Source organism: Crocuta crocuta, unplaced genomic scaffold, assembly GCF_008692635.1.
Source record: "Crocuta crocuta isolate KB4526 unplaced genomic scaffold, BGI_CrCroc_1.0 scaffold13, whole genome shotgun sequence".
Lineage (NCBI taxonomy): Eukaryota > Metazoa > Chordata > Mammalia > Carnivora > Hyaenidae > Crocuta > Crocuta crocuta.
Genome location: NW_027530007.1, coordinates 5119762 through 5124515, shown reverse-complemented (window position 1 = coordinate 5124515; position 4754 = coordinate 5119762).

Sequence of the window (4754 nt, the reverse complement as noted above, 5' to 3'; positions counted from 1 at the left end):
GCTTGGCTATCAGGAAGGGGCCCGAAGCAGTCCGGTGACCGGGGAGCTCAGGTCACCCGTCCCCACCTATGACATTCAAAGGACCAAACCGGTCACCATTTATGGAGCTCCTACTGTATGCCAGGCACCCTTTAGCCCTCCCGTCCATTAACCTCCATAACAGTCCTAATTATGAGAACAAAATATTCAATACATCTGTCCCAGCAAGACCTGGAATGCCTGAGTCCCCCGTCCCCCTGCACCACTGAGCCCAGGGTACCTATGGACCAGTCCTCTCCAAGGTAATGAATTGTTCTTTAAGGGCTCAGAAAAGGGTTTTGCGGATCACTTAGTGGATCACTGATGCCTCACATGTCCCCCACACACACACTGCCTGACCTAGCTCTGTGCCCACAAGCCCACCTTACTCCAACATCTGCATCTTTGCTGACAGACTAGCTCCTGGGGGGGCAGGGTAGGGAGGAAGACGGCTCCTAGAAACTCCCCTCCTTGCCTGTGGATCACCACTGCAAGGCAGGGTGGGGGAGCAAACTCCCTTTTCAGGGCCAGTTACTCCAGATTTGTTTTTCTTAAATAGTTTATTGTCAAATTGGTTTCCATATAACACACAGTGCTCATCCCCGCAAGTGCCCTCCCCCATGCCCATCCCCCCCTTCCCCTCCCCCCCACCCCCATCAGCCCTCAGTTTGTGCTCGGCATTCAAGAATCTCTCGTGATTTGCCTCCCTCCCTCTCCCCCTCTGTTTCCCCCTTCTTCTCCCCCACGGTCCTCCATTAAGTTCCTCCTAATCCTCCTGTACGTGCAAACATAAGGTATCTGTCCTTCTCTGCCTGACTTATTTTGCTCAACGTAACACCCTCGAGTTCCATCCATGCTGTTACAAATGGCCAGATTTCAATCTTTCTCATTGCCATGTAGTATTCCATCGTATAGATAAACCACATCTTCTTGATCCATTTGTCCGTTGATCGACACTTAGGCTCTTCCCATGTGTTGGCTATTGTTGAGAGTGCTGCTCTGAACATTGGGGTCCATGTGCCCCTGTGCATCAGCACTCCTGGACCCCTTGGGTAAATTCCTAGCAGTGCTATTGCTGGGCCATAGGGGAGTTCAGTTACTCCAGAGTTTAAGGTTTTTTCTCCATTCGCCCATTGCTGTGAAGGACTTTGACCAGGTCCAGGTCGGCCCCGTTCCCTTCAACCAAAGGATTCTGGGGGTTTTGCTAGTTGCCTGGAGCAAGGAACTTTTTATGACCAGGGAAACAGGTAAGACAACTGAGTGGGCAGAGTGTGAAGGTGCAGGCTTTAGGGGAGGGTACAGTGGGGTCACACTCCACCCTGGCTCCCTGCCCTTGGGTGGGGGGAGAGGTGTGAATAAGGTGAGTGATTGGCCTGAGCCCAGCATGGGGATGAGAGGAAGCCTCCTGGTGGGGAGGGAGCTGCCAGCTGGAGGGCACAGTGGAGGTGCTCTGAGCATTTGTGTCACCCCAGGCAAAATACATTCAAAAAAATTAATCTCCTGGTGCCTCAGTTTCCCCAGCTGTAAAATGGGGATAGTGGTTGTACTTCTTTCATAAATGTCACTGTGGAGATTAGATATACAAGTGAAGGGGAAATTATTGCCTTTAGCTGTGGCCATTTATATCACTCATTCTGTCTGTAAAGCAAAGCGTGCCCCATAGAAGCTGTGGGGCAGACAAGATGGACATGCTACATATGCAGCTCAGTAACAAAGTAGGGAAATTAAGTGAAAATTTATCTGAGATTAAAAAGGGAAGGACAGGGGTACCTGGGTGTTCAGCCAGTTGAGTGTTCCACTCTGGATTTTGGCTCAGGCCGTGATCTCATGGTTACTGAATTGGAGCCCTTCATCGGGCTCTGCACTGACAGTGCACAGCCTCCTTGAGATTCTGTCTCCCTCCCTCTCTGCCTCTCCTCTCTCTCTCTCTCAATCCTTCTCTCATAAATAAATATTTTAAAAATCCCCACCAAATTGCTTTAAAAAAATAAAAAGGGAAGGGCAACCCAGGTAAATATATGCCTACATCTTGTCACACACCCAAAGCAGATCGTGCCGTTCAGACTCAGAGCGTGTTCTGGACCCGCAGCAGATCCAAGCATTTGATCAGCTGGGCCATCTCTCCCAAGGAAGATCCTGGCTGGTTCTCCTTCCAGAACTCCCCCAGAATCATAGCACTGGGACCCACAAGGCTGTTCAGTGGCTCCCAGAGTGGCCCTGCTTTTAACAGCATCTTCCAGAATGAGAATTTGCAGCTGCAGCTCCTTCCCTCACCTGTGACCAAGGAGGGAGGCCTCTCTGGGACCTAGAGACCAGAGACAACCCTTTTTTTTTTTTTTTTTTAATTTTTTACATTGATTTATTATTGAGAGACAGACAGAGCACGGATGGGGTAGAGGCAGAGAGAGGAGGAGACACAGAACTGGAAGCAGGCTCCAGGCCCTGAGCTGTCAGCACAGAGCCTGACACGGGGCCCAAACCCACAAACCACGAGATCATGACCTGAGCCGAAGTCGGTCGCTCAACCAACTGAGCCCCCCAGGCGCCCCATCCAGAGACAATCCTAAGGCACCTGGGGAAGGACTCCACTCTCGGACTGGCTTGGCGCCTGTGCCCCTCAACTTCTGAGGCGAACTTCCATGCCTAGCACTTTCTCGGTGCCCCCCACTCCCCAGGAAGACTCCCTCCCTCTCCAAGGTCCTGCTGGAGCATCAGCTCACCAGACCTGTCACTTTTGTTTGGCTTGTTAAGCAAGGGAATGTCCCATAACTCCCTCAGGCTTCTTAAGAAAATGCACTTGCCTGTTTCCCTGAAGCTTAGAGACTAGGTGGGGCTCAGGCAGATGGCATTCTGGAGTCTGTCATACTCTGTCTCCTCCAGCTGGGTAACAGGGAAGAACTTGAACTTGAACTTCTCTTGCTGCTAGGAAGAGGGAACAGTGGTGACTGAAAGCAGTTTAACTGAGCCCTGCGCTGGAAGGAGCCAAAGACCTGTGGGAGCTAGGGCATCCCCATTCTGATGCGTTCATGTTAAAACCAACTTGGGTGTAAGATTTGCCCTTTCTAACTATAAATGTCTCTGTGTTAAAGTTCAAATATATATATATATATATATTTGGGACACCTGGGTGGCTCAGTTGGTTAAGCGTCTGACTTCAGCTCAGGTCATGATCTCAGTTTCTGAGTTCGAGCCCTGTGTCTGACTCTGTGCTGACAGCTCAGAGCCTGGAGCTGCTTCAGATTCTGTGTCTCCCTCTCCCTCTGCCCCTCCCCTGCTTGTGCTCTGTCTCTCTCTGTCTCTCAAAAATAAATATGTGTTAAAAAATTTTTAAATATATATATATATATTCATATGCAGGTGACGCTTAGCATAGTGCCTGGGAAACAGGAGGGCTGCCACAAATGTGTCCTTGTTGGCGTGGGCTCTCTGGGGCCACCAGACAGGAGGAGACACCTGACTCCAGGCCGGAAAGGACAGCAAAGGCCTGGATCCCAGCCCGAGTTTGGGCGGTGTTCTGAGAGAAGTCTGGGAGTGAAGAACATGACTTGCAGGGGTTTTTAGTCAAGGAGGAGGTTCAAGGGAGGGGCCCCCAAGACAAGCCGTTTTAGCGCTCTGTCTTCACAGCACCCGCTGCCCTTGCAGGCCCCACGGCGTGCTCGCCACGGGTGTGCTAGACAGAGCCCGCTCCGGCGGGCGTCAAGAGCCCGCTGAGGCGGGGAGGCTGCCGGGAGGACTCCTGCCTCCCTCCCCTCGTCCAGAAAGCACTGAGTAGGGGTCCCAGGCCCCAGCTGTTGCAGGTCCCGTGGAGGGAGCGAGGTCATTCCGGCCCTTTGGAAATGAATGGAAACCCACCAGGCCACTCAGGCCGGGCAGCTCCGGTTTACCAGGGCACCTGGGAGCCCCGGCGATAACGGCGCGCAGCGCCACCTGGTGTCAGCCGCAGAGTCCCGCACCAGGACCCCCACTGGTGCTGGAAGCAGGTTCATTCCACGCATTCCCACAGCCCAGGGCATCCCTGAGCCGNTTTCACTTCACAAGATACTGCTCACTGTGCTCCCACAAGCAGGCAGCCCCCACCCCCACCCCGGCCGGCAGCTTGTCGTCCCGTCCAGGGGGCTATGCCTCCCTCCAGCTCCCACGAAAGGCTTCCGGCCACCCGGGCAGGCTGGTTTGGCACTTGAGTGCTCTGGCCCGCTGCCTCCTGGAACTTTCCTGGCCCTCGGGGAAGGCTCCAGGCCCTGCTCCCCAGGTGACTGCTCTGGTGATCTCCCCGCTGCCCCCAGCCCTTGAATCCCTACTTTCCTTTCTCCCTATTTGGCAGCTCCAGGCCCCCCAGCTCACTNGCACAGACCCGGAACCCCTCAGGGACTTGTGTGGCCTGTCCCCGCCGCAGGGTCCTGTCGACCCTGCCTGGAACGCCCCTTCTGATCATCCCAAACCCAGCCCTCCACACCTCCCCAGCCGGACCCTACAACTCACTCCCGTTCTGGGGACACTCAGTCTCTGGAATGGCGGTAATTATTTGCCGGCTTGTGTCGCCGACGCCTGGAACAGCACGGAGTGGACACTGGGTTGGAGAATTAATTCGTTTGGGGGCTCTGGTCGCCAGCGCCTGGACGGGCCTCAAATGCGAACCCAGTTTGGCGGCCCTCTGGGGTCTCTGTTTCCACGTGAGCTAAATCAGGAGAGAAGTCCCCGTGCGCCCCGGCCTCTGTCCCCAGCCCCCGGGGCGGCGC